The following is a 15,848-nucleotide window of genomic DNA, read 5'->3' on the forward strand; positions in this document are numbered from 1 at the left end:
ACAGCCCGATTCTCTTCCTTTCCAAGGAAAGAGGGAAACATGTACTAGAAGTTAGTAGGTAAACAGAGCATCCTTGTATACCCATGGTGGGACTGAGGGAGAAGTCCCAGAAAAGCAAGGTTGAGACACTAGGCTTTGGAAAGTGGACCCCGAGAACAGGAAACAGACAGATAAGGTTTAAGAGAGATTCTGCCCCCCACCCCCAACCCTTGCCTTTACTCAAGCACAGTGACCACTTGTCATGCCCCAGACAAAAGGATGGGTCACCCTGAAACCCAGCGTGATGCTATTCTACATGGTAATTAGGTAGATGGCATAAAGAAGAAACAGGTGTGGATCTGAAAGTCTGGATTTGTTTTGATGGCATAGCCTACCCTGTCCTGTCTGATATAGACACCATTACATTAAAGCAGACTGTTCACGTGTTTTTGTATATTACACAGTTGAACAGAAAGCATACCTCAGTCTTACCATGTCATACTCAATAAGCTGTCCTCCAACCTGCACCTGGCCAACTTCCAAAAAGGGGCTTGAAGCCATGATCCAAACAAATATTTAGAATCTAAATATCAGAGTTGGAATGAGTGACAGCCCTCTGAGGGCAGAGGCCACACCTCTAGCACCTTTCCTCCACCTGCAGACTCAGAAAATAGAGTTAGCCAAGGCTTTGTGGGGCTGCTGACACATCACCTAGGAAACGCTTCCACCCATGTGGAGCCTGCCACTCCACTTTTCTTCTGGTCCCCGACTCTTTCGTCCCTTTCTTCATGTTCACCTGTATGGTTGAAGGCTTCCCAGAGATCACACAGACAATGCCAGCGCAGAGCAGTGCTCTCTTCCCAAGGGACGTCTGGCCTGCTTCATCTTCCAGACCTTGGTTTCTGTTGTCTTTCCCTACAGAAAGTTGCTGTCTTGTTTTACACTTCTATATCATGTACACTGTCATTAGACATTCACTTAAGATTTTCTGTTTACTTGTTCTTAATTAAATTTAATTGACATTTTTTTTTTAAAGGCAGGAGCTCACTGTTTAGTCCAGGCTTGTCTTAAACCTAGGATTCTCCTGCCTCAGCTGAATGATGTGATTACAGGCCTGTGCATCCAGACCTGACCAGACATTCAGTGTATTGATCTTCACTTAGCAAAAATATTTTCACCCCAAACCCTAGGAAAAACAGATAGATATTTCCCTCCCACCCCTGTTATATGAATGGGTGAGGAGAATGCAGCCTAAAGAGGTCAGGTGGGTGGGACACATAGCACTGAGTGCTTGGCAGGAGTTTTCTTGTACCTCTGCCCTGCTGCATATCCCTGCAGACTGGGTCCGTCACAGCTCACGAGAAACTGTAACATGGAGTTCATTTCCCTCAGCAAGGAGTGATGGGTTTGGAGGTGATGCAGCACCCTGGGCAAATGACAGAGCCTTTCAGAGGATAAGGTAGCTGTAGGGAGACGGGCTGAGTACAGCTCAAAGCACTAACTGGGTTTTCAGAATGCTCTCCCCTCCCCCTCCCCCAAATCAAAGAGATGATTACTGAGAAATGGCATCACTCTGTGTGGACAGCGACTTTAAAAGGAACATACCTCAAAGGAGATAGGGAACTCTGAAAAATGACATTCTGATCATGTATTCATGAATAATCTCCATGTGAATAAAGGTGGTTACATCTGAGGCTGCTTTGGTGACTGCCGAGGGCCCTCTGGTAAGCTCCTGTTCAAAGGACTCATGGGTGCAACAGAGGCAGGAAGGCATAATGACGGATGCCACCACGAGCCCTGAGGGATGGGGACCAGATTCCACAGGCTGCGCAGCCATGTGTAACATGGCCTGAACCATTTTTTGCTTATGAGGGCTGTTGATTGGGCCTTCTCAATCCCATGTTCTCACCAACAGCCTAACAAATACTAACATTCCCACCTTAAAAAAAAAAAAAAAAAGTCAATTCAGAGAGTGTTCAGATGAGAGCAGCTCACGGAAACCAGAAAAGGAGTAGTGAAGTCAAAGACAGACATATTGTCAAACGTGTTCCGTGCTCGGAAGTAGAGGCCATAAGGAGGCTGGCTCTGGGCAGTCAGAGGGAGTCTGTCTCTGAATGATGTAAGGACACTGACTCCAGCTGACAGGAGAAGCAGTTGCTTGCTTGGGGAACCTTTTGTTCTCTCCCCAGAATCCCTTTTTGTTTGCTCTGAGTTGATTTAATAATGATAATCATTTTGCAGCCAAAAGGGTGGAACACATATTGTGAAGAAGAAACCGCTACAGAGATTCGGAGGGAGAGTGAGTGTCAAGGCTGTCGAGCAAAAGGTTATCAGTGTTCAGGGGAGCCTCATCTCAGGGTGCCAGTGCCCCTAATGACACCTTAAAGGACCAGTCTCCATGCTCATAGGACCGCAGAGAATAAGATGATAACCTGCGTGCTGCAAAGCAAACACCCCCAGGTTTCAGCAAAGCCGGAAGGGTAACTCATCCATCTAGAGAACATAGTGTCGGCATCAACAGAGGGGACAGAGTAGAACTTTGTTCCATTTTATTTTGTGTATGTGTCCTCTTAGGTACATGTATTATGTGTGTGCATGTATGTGGTTCTAGGTACGTGTATGAGAATGTGCATGCATGTGGTTCTCCTAGCTGTATGGATGCACATGTTTATCCTTGTGGGTTTTTTAGGTATATGCATGCATAGGTGTATGCATATACTTCATCTAGGTACACGTATGTTCACGTGCATGTGGTTCTAGGTATATACATGTGTGTATGTACTCATGTGGAGACCAGTGATCTCCAACAGTTATCTTTTCGACTGACTGTCTTTCTCACATTTTGAGATCAGGTCTCTCATTGACTCTGGAGATCATCAGTTGTCTGGCCAAATGAGCGTCAGGGATCTGCTTGTCTTCTGCCTGGTGCTGGGGTTATGGACACATAGAAGCATGCTGGCTTTATACGTGAGCTCCAGGATTTGAACTCAGGTTTTCATGCTTGCACAGCAAGTGCTTTACTGACTCAGCCATCTCCCCGGTTCCAGAGCGTAGTCCTTTAAACGGGAGCATCTGTGAGTGACTGTGAGGAGAACTGGGTCCTGAACGTCAGTACATCTTTGAGAGTATGCGCATGTGCCCAGCTCACTCACACAGAACTGGATTTGTAAGAGTCCAAAGATGGCCTCATCCCCATCTTTGTGAAACTCTATTTGACTACATTGCAAAGAAATTAAATGCTGTTACCCGCGCCAAGTTGGAGACCGGTTGTTTATCATCTGCATGGGTCCATTTAAATTAGAAGCCTCCATAGGTGACAGACAATGCAGAACAGTAAGTCTCTGGTTTGACAATGCCAAGAGCCAGGAGCCAGGAATGGGAGCCACAGCCTGTCTGCAGAGGGCATAGCCTGATCTGAAAAAGCAAAGGAGATTCTCATCAAGCTCCCCAGGGACACCAAAGTCTTGCTCATAAGTGATTTTATTCTAGAGAGACCCATATGGACCTCTAACCTGTGACCCAAGAAGCTATAAGATAGTAACTTTGTGGTGATTTATTGTAGCAACAATGGGAAAGGAAGCCAGGAGGCACCTTGGCACCACCGGCTTTGAGAGATGTTATAGACTCACAGGGCAAGTGATAGGAAGCATTATTTAGATGGATTGTCAGCTTTGTGGTGATCTACCTGTGTTAGTCCGACGAAGTTGTCTCATGTCCCAAACTACATGACAGCGTTTTATTTTTTACTTATTAAAATTTGTTACTGTGTTTTCATGACACAGGCCATTTTACTTTTACATGACAAGTCACAACACTAGTCCCTTCCTCTCCTCCACTCACTTCCTCCAGACCTCATAACAGTGGTCATGGTTGATTTGTGCATCAGACTGCATGAAGGCAGGTCCTGCCAGCTGATGAAGCATAGATCTCCCACGTCTGTGAATGTGTTTTACAGAACCGATCTTTGATTCAGTACCATGGGGGGAGAAGAGCCACCTTCACCAGGATGAGCAGATGGTCCACTGGAGGCCCAACAGAACAGAAAGGTGGAGGAAAGACAAGTCCATTGACTTCGTGAGCGGGGATACTCACTGTATATACTCTGCCTTAAGACTTTGGCACTCTTGGTTCTTAGGTGTCTTCACTCTGGGACTTCTTCCAGCAGCGTTTCACCCTCTACACGCCCAGCTCTATGGCCTTCAGACTCCGTTAGGACTGATACCACTGACCCCACTGGCTCTCGTCTTTGGACTCGGACTGAATTGTACCACTGAGTTTTGTAGTTCTGTAGTTCTCAGGTGGCCAACTGTGAGGCTGTCTACAAGCACAAGAGCCAGTTTCTAGAACTGGTATAATACTGTTAGCATTATATTTCTGACCAAGTCTTTCTATATAAGTCCGGTTAGGGGTTCCAGCTCCTACTCTTCCTGTCTCAGCCTGCTAAGTAGCTGAGATTACATGTGTGAGATTACATCCCACTGCAGGATTCTATTGGTTTGTTTCTTTGGGATCCTAACACAGACATAAACTTGACACTACTTTAGCTTCTTCACAGTACTTGCTAGGGGCTAGGGAGACCCAGATGAAGCTTAGCTGGGGCTATGGTTCCCCAGATCAAAGGTTTCAGAGTTGGACCAAGGTTACAGTGTCATTGAAGACAAATCTTGGGAAGCATCTATCCCTAGGCTTGCTTGGTTGCCAGCAGCATTTACTTCTTTCCAGGCTGCAGGCTCTAGGCCCCCAGCTTCTGACTTCTGGCCCAAGGCCACATACAGTACTTTTCCATCTATCTAAAATCTCCCACCTTGGCAGTTTGCCTCTTGAAAAATACCAAGCAAATGAGTTGTATATGTGTAATTGTACCCAACCCCTTCCCTCTGCTGTGTTCTTGTAGCCAGAAGCGTGCCATAGGTCATGCCAGCACTCAGGCAGAGACAGTCACATGCAATCCACAGTCCCGTTGTCATTTTATTAGTGAGTACCTATGGAGGAAACTCACCCAGGCGTAGAGCTGTTGTGTGACTACGTGTACGAGCAAGAAAATGAATGAAGAGATATAAAGGGCCATATTTAGAGGGAATCCTCATCTTTTCTTGTGTAAAGAGGAACCGATTTGGTCTCTGTGAGTATTGGCTAACTCATGTGATCCCTGATATTACTTTGAGACACACTGCCTTCTTGCATGAATATTAGCTGTTGCTGTCTCTTTAAGACACAACCGTCTGTCAGGGCTGCCTTGTCAGCCTCATTTCATGCCACTTATCTTTCTTCAGGTCATTGTTCTGTATCTCAAACTCACTAGGCTTTTCTGTATTATCCCCGCTGCATGGAAATTGTCTCAAACGTATCCCCAGCCGAGCCTCCTCCCAGTTCTCAGGCTCTTTCTCATTCCTGGATAAACTGATCTATAACAGGACTTTGCAAGCTTTTCTGTGTCTTGGGTCTCCCAGAGAATTTATTCAAACTAGCTGTGTTGAAGTCTGAGTCAGTTGATTTGAGGTGGAACCCAGGAAGGTGTATGTCTAACAGTCTTCCAGGACTACACTCTGAGAGCGGCTGGCCTATCATGTGATCCTTTTATGTCCTCTGTGCCTGTGACAGCTATTCTTGGTTGTCAGCTTGACCACATCTTGAATTAACTAAAAACCCAAGTGATTGGGTACGTGCATGAGAGATATTTCTTAATTCAACCCTTTGATGTGGGAAGATCAACATTTAATCCAGGTCTTTTGAGGTGGGAAGGTCCACCTTTAATCTAGGCCACAGCTTCTGCTGGAAGCCTACATCATGGGCATAGAAGAAGGAAGCTTTTGCTCTTTGCTTGCTTGCCCTAACTCTTGACACATGGGTATTGGAGCCTCCTGCTTTAGGATTCCAAAATATAGTCAAGACCAGATGCGACATCCAGACTCATGGACCAACAATTACTGGATTCAGTCATTGTTGGACTAGCTGAATGAGAGTCTGCAAGCCCCACCCCCCTCTCTCTCATTCTGTCAGCCCTGTTCCTCTACAGGACCCTAACTAATATGTACCTCATTCCTCTTGTCAATGGTTATCTATGATTGGCTTATTTCCTTACTTAGTATTCATTATTATGCATATCTTGGCACAGCAGTGCCTGGCATGGGCATATGGTTTGTCGCTTGGGTCAGCAAATGAATGGGTAGGAATATGGAGAAATATTCTACTAGGGCCCATGTTATCTTTTGGAGCTAAATCAAAGGATCCAGTTTCATATATGATTTCATAAACCAATATTAAGGATTCGCCATAAAATGTGTACATTAAGCTATACATTACAGTAACTAGGAATAACATCTACAGCTGCATGAACATAACACTGGGTTCCTGGGCTACTCATCTGAGGGCAAGTGTAACATTAAACAAGTTAATTTGCTAAGTTATACATAGTGAGAATATTTCAAGGGAATCTTAAGCTTAATGCATTAAGAAGAATAGCCTGTAATTTTATCTGAAAATGCATTTTTCTCTCGATTTGCACTCTTTCTCTTTCCTTGTCTTCCAAGGATTACGTTCTTTCCCCACTTGTGGGCTGACTGCACAGCCAGCCTTATACCCATGGGGTATCGCTATCATTTTCATTCATTCTTTTATACCTGAAACTTCTGCTAACACTTTCATCACCAATTACTCGTGACACCTGTGGCTACCACATGCAGAAGGGAAATCTTTCCAAATAAGCAGTCTGTTAATGAGAGATAGACTCTGCTGAGCATATGACATCTGCCTTCCAAAGAGAAACATGTATAGCACACGTTTATTTTCTAAATCTCTTGAATTGGCTTTCACAGTAGGAAGTAAAGGGCTGTTACTTAGGCTGTGCACACATATCAACAAATAAAGTGGCATTTATCTCTTTAATTTCAACCCCAGAAATTTAGGTACCAACTCACTTTGATAGTCTCAGAGCTCGGCTCAGTCTTATGTTGAAGAGTTCCTGTTATCAGACAAAATGCAAATATTTATTCTCCAACCAATTAATTTCATTGTGTAGCCACTGTCTATGGCCTTCCTCATCTCAGGATGTATAAATTGGATTGACTAAATTCTAAATGAAGTAGATCACAGGTGCTACCGTTAGAAACAGCTCCTCTGCTGGTCATTACTCTTAAGTCCCCTCTTCTAAGAGATAAGAATATTGACATATAGATAAGTGAAGTTATTCTCTCAAGGCCACGTGACGAGACAGTGTCAGAAGTCAGCCCAGGAGCCTGCATCCTGCAGACCTTTGCTCCAGACACTCCACCTCCCTTGGTTCCCCTTTTGCTGCAAGGCAACCTAGAGAAATCCCTTTGCCTTGAACACCCATGGTTTTAAAGTAGCATTGAGATATTTGATATGATGTTTCCATTAATGTGGTGCTCAGGTTTCTAATGGACTGAACTGATCTCCAAAATGTGTATGTTAAACTTTTAGCCTTCATTATGACTGTATTTGGAGACAGGAGCTCTAAAAAGATAATTATAGTAAAATGAAAATCATACAGGAAGTCCCAATTCCATAGGTCTGTTCTTACAAAAAGATGAAGATGGATTAAGGGTCTTAGGGGGAAAAAAACCCTTGAGACCCCAGTAGAAGGCATTCATTCATCTGTAGGCCAAGGAGAAGGTGGACCTGCCGATAGCTTCATTTTGAATGTCCACACTCCAGAACCTTTCCATTGCTTTAGTCAGCTAGCTGGTTGCATTTTGTCGTGGCCACCCCAGATGATACAGGGCTATACCTGGAAAGAGCTTTAGAAATGAACTCATTGTTCTCTTTGTTTCTAAAAGCCAGAGGTGAAGCCAACCCATTTCGCAGATAGTTAGATTGTTTCTTTTGTGATGGATCACATCTCTCAATCATTCTGTGAGTAATGAGATTGAACTTGGCTGACTCAAATGTTATCAGTTAAGGAGCAACTCAACAGGTTGTCTCTTGGTACCTCTACCTTCTTCTGCTTTCTCCTATCTTGACACTGATTTAGTTGTAAGAGTCACATGTTGCTTCAGAATTTAAAGAAGGCAGTGTCACATAAGGACTTAAGACCAATTTTTGTCAACAAAAAAAAAAAAAAAAAAACCCATAGATGTGAGTGGATGTTGATTTGGGAGACGACCATCAGTTTCAGCAATACAGTGTATAAAATACCAAGTCGGCAATGTTCTCCCTTTCACAACCTCGATGTCAGGAGTAGCCCATGCTTTATTCTGAGTAACTGGCCAGACTTTGAGTGATGGGAGAGGTTTAGAGATGTGCACAAGCTGGTTGCAATCTTCCCTCCCTGAGGTGAGAAGAAAACATAAAGGGCAGAGTCTATATCAGTCTGGCTCGATGTTCCATGTGATGTCCAAATCTTTACCTTGGCTTTTGATGTTCCTCTGTTTGTCTGTCCCATCCAAATCACCCAGAACAATGTCACAAGCCTTCTTCTACTCACAGGGCTCTTCTCTGATATCTGCCAGGGTTTTTTTTTTTTTTTTTTTTTTGAGACAGGGTTTCTGAGTGTAACAAGTCCTGGACATGATTTGTAGACAGGCTGGCCTCAAACTCACAGAGATTTGCCTGCCTCTGCCTACCTAGGGCTGGGATTAAGAGCATGTGCCACAATGCCTGGCTATCTGCCAAGTTTTTAAAAGCTCATCTTGAGTCCCCCTTTCTTCTGAGAACTCATGACGGCTCCGTCATCTTTATTTTTGCCAGACTGCTTTTGAGGTCAACATCAACATGAGAATAGCATCCCCTTAGACATTCTCAGACCCCCAACTGCCTGTTTCAAAGTCTCTGCAGTGCTGGCAGGTACACATTGGTCAGCCTTAGAAGCAGGTAGAACTACACTGAAATCTCACTTGTGCTGTACATGGGTTGGGTGACTTGGGCAGTCACTGAACCTTCCTAAGGTTTAATGGCTTCATCTGTGAGCAAGGGTCATGGCAACTCTTTTTCTCTGTCCTTGGTAAAACTGAGGGGCTCTCTATGGTTCTTGTCTTTCAGGCCTATCAATTTCTCCCTCTGCTGGCTCTAATACCATCAATTATATAGTCTTGTTAAATTTCTAAAGCACTCATCTTTTGTGGCCTGTGATCTCAGAGTCCTCCCCTTGGGGAATTGATTCTTGAAGGTTCTCTGAGGGTAGGGACTATGCTGGCTATAGTTATTACAAGGAGCAACCCAAGGTAACCCAAGGCATCTGGGAAATTCTGTCCTTACTCAGGCAATTTCAGGTCCCAGGAAGGCCAGCACTTTGCCTATTGTCTACAAAAGCAAGGGGGGAGACCAGCAGCAGTGGGAAGGAATGCAGAGAGTTAAGATGCTGTAAGACTTCCTCTAGCAGGGTCTCAGTCTGGCCCACACCTACCATTCCTGGAGCTACCATTTGATCAAGAGACAGTGCAGGACAATCAACTGGATGGAAGTCTTATGGACAGTTGTCACCAAAAGTCAGTTGGGTGACATCACACTTTTAGGAAATCAGCTTAATAAGATGCCAAGAAGAAATTTTGCACATCAGAGCCTTTAGGAAGAAGGGGAATCATTTAGGCTCCAGTTAAGACTCCAGGATCCAGGATCAAGTCTTGATTTTGAGGAAACAGAAGCAGCGCCTTTAGCCAAGGGGATAAAGACCAGAAAAGGCTCCAGCCCAGAAGCCAGATGTGAGCCTGGACTCTCAGGAGGCAAAACAGACAGTAGATCCATGGTAACAAGACCAGTTTCAGATCTCACCAGCTGGTCACCTGGGCCCTGTCCTCTTCCTTCTGCCTCTGTCCCCTCAAAATCAATGGGCCACCTGGTAACCTTGGCCTGAGGCAACAGCCAGAGTGACAGGCTCTGGTCCCAGGAATGCTTCAACCTTCCCCCTCACTTCCCCCTTTGTTCTGGACCTGAATTCCTGGCAGTGCTAGCGCTTCATATATGTTTCTCCTTATTTCGGACTAGTTTATTCAATACACTGTCCCTTAAGATTCAGCTCTCTGTGTGTCCACTTTCAGTCATGACCTTCATCTTGCCGACATGAACTTAGCTTAAATCAGAGCATCCAATGCTTGAAAAAAGGACCTGCAGCCTTATCCGAAGGACCACACCCTCTCGTCCATAGCTGGCCTCTGGACAGACCAAAGCTTGCTCTGCTCTAGGCTGTCTCAGGACTGCACAGAGGCTGAGATGGGCTTTGGGTGCACATCAGTTGACTTCATTAGGAAGAGTCAGGTCACCAGTGACAGACATTCCTCTATTCATCTGTTGGGAGACACCATGAACTGAAGAACATTCTGCACTTGAGAATGGGGATTTAATGTTCACTCCAGGCACGTGCCTTGGCTAGCTTCCTTTGTATCTAAAAGGCACCATCTGCTTGACTCTCTGTGCCCACCTGCTCACTGGGAAAATGGTCTACTTTCCCATTGGGCCAATTCCCACACAGACAAGGATTAAAAATGCCAAGACTTCTTCCCAATATATCTTGAAAGGGTCAAAAGTTTCCATTATTTGGAAATATATTTCCTGACTTATCCCTTAGGTTTGTTCTGAAAACTTTCCCATACTTTCTTTGGCATGATTTCTCAATCAAGAAAGTGAAGATGGTTCTGTTGGTACCCCATGATGACCACTAATAATAAGCTCTTACTGTTATTATCTTGAACTTAAGGTAGCCTGATCACTAAGGGGTCCAGAGTAAATGAGAGATATACAATCCTAAAGGGCAGAATAATTTTGAAATAATTGTTCCATACAGGAGCAGGAAAAGAACTACTTCCTACAACTTTCTATTGCAAACAGCTACTTTTGTGTTTCCTAAAAGGCTAGCCACATTTCCACGCACAGGACTTCTGGTACACTTGAAAGGTATCTCAACTGTCTCAAAATTTGTAAGTAAGGAAAGGGGACTGACTCTTCATAACCTCCAGTGCCTTCTATTGTGCATGGCACAGATGAGAATTTCTCAAACTACCAGAATCCTTTTTGGTTTTCTCCCAATAACTTTCCAGTCTCTTCTTTCAGTCTCTTAGGGGTAATGTCTATGGAAATCTACTCACGGAAATCCAAAAGTTATGTCAGCACCCACAACAAGACAAGAGCGCCCACCTTACATGTAATCTCATTTCAACATACCCATGCAAATGCCAAGAGTTACTTAGGTGAGATGTTCTGAGACAATGAACATTCTAAAAGGTTTGCACCAAGAAAACCTATTTCCTGGGGCAGAAAGGAAACCTTCCCCAAACGCTCACCTTGCTTCGGGACTTTCAATGAATGCTTCTCTCTGGGACTCTCAGAAAACTGCCTTGCTTTGAACCAGCCTTGCCATAAGCTTCTCACCCACCCCAAGCTCCAAACTCAAACTACAACCTCCTAAGATATTTTATGAGTGTTTAATGCCTCATGTGCTTCAAGGGTCCTGACCACCTCCTTCTCACAGAGCACACAGGAGTGTCTACAGCTTTACATGGATGGTGGATATATCTTCATGCACTGCCCAGACGGTATGATCTGCGTATGCTTCACTGCCTGCTGCTGCTAACCCTGGGGCCTACCCTAATTCTTAGAGTTCTTGCCTCATTTTTTATTGTAGGATAACAAGTATCTTGACTGTAATCTATTAATTGAATAATTGAATAAACTTGTTTCCCTCCAGTGCAAGCATACTGTTTGCACACAGTGTCATCCCAAGCCCTCCAGCTATGGAAGGCCTGCCAGATATGTTTATTAAACCCCCTGTGCTTGGAAAGAACACAGAAAGCTGTCATCTAGAGCGATACAAAAGTGCCTATCTCAGCTGGAGATCTCGCTGTTATGAATAAAGGAAGAGTTTGTGGTACAGTTTCGAGATGTAAAGAGAAAAAGCTTCCCCACAGTGCAAATGTGTTGTAACCCTCGGGCGAGAGGAAAAAAAATATTGAATTGTTGCTGGCAGTACAATGTAATTACTGAGTTAGCAGTGGCTATGTTTCTAAGCTTCTTAAGGTAGAAATCACATTAATTTGGCCTTCTCCAAAGGACATTCCAGGTTGTTAAATTGAACTGTTGAAACATTTCTCACTAATGAACCTGGCCAATGAACAGCCATTTTCACATAAGTCAAATGTTGGACAAGTTGGCAGCAAATGGGGAGATGTGCTATGCAGAAGGCTTTGTTAGTGTGCAGCCATACTGCCTTAGAACGCGTATTCCAATTCCCGCTGTGCAGACATCTGACCCAGGCTGTAAAGGAGTGGGAGACACGAGAGCGACCGCAGCGCTATACTAGGAAGTTAAGCAAGGAGACTTGGTGTCTCACTGGAGGACAGAGCTACTCATGGTACACACCCAATCGTTCCAAGATGCTGGCTTGTGAACAAATGAATACTCAGCTCCTGACAAATGGGTATCCTTTGTCCTTTCACCGGTTCCTCAGAGCCTCAGATATTTCTGAGAGTCATAGCATACCCTGGTCCTGAAGGACATCACTACTGCCAGGCAGGAAAGACGCCAGTAGGTCCTGTCACCCAAACTCAGATGCTGGGTGACCCTGTGTTAGTTAGCCAACTGCTTCCTACGACTCTGCGTCACTGCAGAGAGTCCTCACTGAGGTGCCAGTGTGACAAAAGCATCCACGCTTCCTAAATAGTAACCCCAAGGGGGTAGGTATTTGATAGGTTCATAGGTTGTGTTTTCTGAAACTGGAGGGATGTTTTTCATGAGCACAAGTGTTTGCTGTGCACACTCCTGGGTGGAGTCAGGACAGCGGGTATCAACAAAGGACATTAGTGAGAGTTAGAGTAAGACAGAGGATCCTTTGGACGATTATGTTTCTGTACAGATCCAGGACCCCAGTGAAGTGTGGTATAGTGGAGGGAGGGAGATATGGTGGAGAGGGAGGGCATTAAAGCCTGACTGGATAGAACTCAATTCACCTAGACTTGTAGACACAAGCAGATCTTAATCACTGTAGCAATCTCAACATCTATAAAACAAGTTTAAAACGTTTCATTTGTAAGGATTAGACACAGTGTTTCAAAAAAGGCTAGCATTCTATGTGGCAGTCTGCAGACTGATACATTTCACTACTAATTTTTTTTGTAAAAGATTGGTTTAAAAAAATCAGTGAATTAGGATTGGCTTTTGTTTGTTTGGTCTTTGTTTTGCAAGGGCCTCTTGGGCTTGCAGTTTGGGGCTCACTAGAGGCTCTGTCTTGTATGGAGAAATCAGGACCTCGCTTTCCAATCTCTTTCTGTCTCCTTGCTTACATCTAACATCTGTATCCATCAGCAGATGTGCTCCAAAGCCAGGTGGTAATCCCAGGATGCATAGCAAAGATTTCCGTGGCCTTTGATGCGAGGCTGCCCACCTGTTTTCTAGTAAGACTTTATAGCTTGGAAACAAAACAGAAATTTTTAGTGTTTAGAGTGGAGGCTTCTTGGCTTTAGTGAGGGTGTGCCTCTTATATTCATAATTGTCTTGTGGGCAGGAAGAAAGATATGGACTTTATAGATGCAGGGAGAGAAAGAATGGCAAAGGAATAGATATTTCATCTGTGAAATTAACTTCTTAAGAATTTCAGAAGATAGACTTTCCACATTCAGTCAACTTTCCTTTGTTGCTGTTATTAAGATAGTCTTGTGTAGCACAGGCTATCTCTAATCTCACTACACAGCCAAATATGATGTTGAACTTCTGAACCTCTTGCCTCTTCTTCCTGAGTGCTAGGATTACAGACTATGGCAGTATGCCTGGTTTTATTGAATGCAGTGGGAATCTATAGGGGGGTAGGATGAGTGTGCTTAAGCTGTAGAGTTTCATAGAAGCCACCACTATCACTCAGCTTCTGAGGCCTGACTTTTTTTTTTTTTTTTTAACCATCTCGATCAGAGCAGAGATAAATTCTTCCTCCTTGTATCTTGCCAATTGGCCAAAGCTTCCCAGCATGCTTTGTAGCACTTCATGTAACTGTAGTCCTTTCTTGAGGGAACAAAAGCTGGGGGAATTGTGTTATGCACTTGGTATTATTTGCATGGCCCAATAAAGCTATCTTGCTACAGATGTAACCTTCGATAATTTATTGATGTAAAAGTGGCCTCAGGTACCAGGTTTTTTGGCAGCTGTTACGCTGTCAGAGTACACTGTAGAACATGGGATCCATGAATATTTTATGTAGAGAAGAAATGGAAAATACAGCTTTCAATATATCAGTTCCCCGTCCTGATCTTCATTACTGAAATATGAATCGAATCCAGTCTTTGAATTTGATAGACCCAAACTGTGCAAACTGAGCTCTGCCCAAATTAGATTTCAGTAGAGAACTGATTGGAGCCCTAATTTTTGCCTAGCTCGTCAGTTGCTTAGGACAGCTTGTCCTGCAAGGGTGGGTTAGTGACTTCTGCGTAGGTGGAAGCTGTACATAGTCTTTGCTGTTGAAGGACTGGCCTGGCCCTTCACTTTCACTGTGCAGCGAGTTTGCTGTGTGGTGATCTGTTTAAGCTTCTTATGCAGTTTCGGAGCAGTGGGAGGCCGTGGCTCTATCAAATACTTCTCCTTCATTGTTGGGTTATTAAAATATGAGTTGAGAGGTTGTCCCTTTTAGAAGGAAACACTTAAAAAATATTTTTTTTTAAAAAATTGCGGGTTTGGCACATACAGTTCTTTAAGTGGTGTGGTTTTGATCTCCAGGCCGTGGACAGCACTGAGAGGCAGCTCTTCATGTGTCCAGGGCTCACTGTTTCGCCACTTGGAGGTCTGTGGTCATGTGATTTGGACCTCTGAGGACTGTAGAATTCAGAACTGTTGGATATCTTCGGAGGGCTTGCAAACTATTGGTTTTGTTGTTTGTTTGTTTGTTTTGGCTTTACAGACCCACACAGGGCACAGCTGTGAGCCCCTGCCTGGCACAGGGATTTGCCACTCTTCTCAGGTGAGCCTGCCAGGTAAGGGCTTCATTCCTATCTCAGTTGCTTTGCTTTTGTGCTTTCATTACGTTATGGTACCTTTTTTTTTTTTTTTTTTTTTTGCATCTGCTGGGGGTTTGCATTTTTTAACCTGTCTTTAATCCCATCTTGTCTGATGAACGCCTGACTCAGCCTATCTATATCTTTAATTGATGCTCTCTTCAACTCTGTGCTAAATTGCAATTCCACAATCTAGCCGAGAGACAGACAGTTCAATCAATGTACAAGTTACTCTACTTATTTTAAATAAATGCCTTTCAGATTTAGTAAACACCATTAGAGGAAACATGGATGGTTTAAAATAAGGTAACTGATTTATATTTCTCCAAATGAAACCCCTAAACACGCTTGAGCAAAGAAATACTTATATGAGCCCCAGAAAATTGCTTTTTGTGTGAAGTGTGTCTTGGCTTTCAGAACCAAGCAGTTGAGCAAGATGCCTTTAGCAACAATTGACATGTGTGCCCTTGCTGGTAGCTGTTAAATTTTCTGGTACTGTGTGTAAAGTTCTAAATTTGGGCTGCCAAGACAGTCCTTCTCTTCTGATACTCTACTTGGTATGTAGCTATCACAAACTTAGTTAATATGACATGTAACGTTCCAGAGCATAAGCACGTTCCCTTTTATTCTTTTGGAACATATATGTAAAGGTAATGCCAAATCATCACTGGGCTTAGTGGAGAATCCTACAGGGTTTTGTTCAACTTCTAGAGTTTCGTAATCTGTACCCATAGATGAGAAATAGTCTCCATCTCAGTTCTGTGTGATATAATGCCCCGTGACAGATGCTTCAAAAAGAAAAGGGGATACATTCACTGAACCTGTGCCAAACTGTACTCTGTCCCACATTTTGGGGCATCCCCTTAGTACAGGGCTCCTTCTATCATTAGGCTGCTTGAATGCGTTGTCTGGACATGGGTATTTACCACAATAAATCAACCACTTTCG

This window comes from Arvicanthis niloticus, chromosome 4 (genome assembly GCF_011762505.2).
Source record: "Arvicanthis niloticus isolate mArvNil1 chromosome 4, mArvNil1.pat.X, whole genome shotgun sequence".
In the NCBI taxonomy this organism is placed as follows: domain Eukaryota; kingdom Metazoa; phylum Chordata; class Mammalia; order Rodentia; family Muridae; genus Arvicanthis; species Arvicanthis niloticus.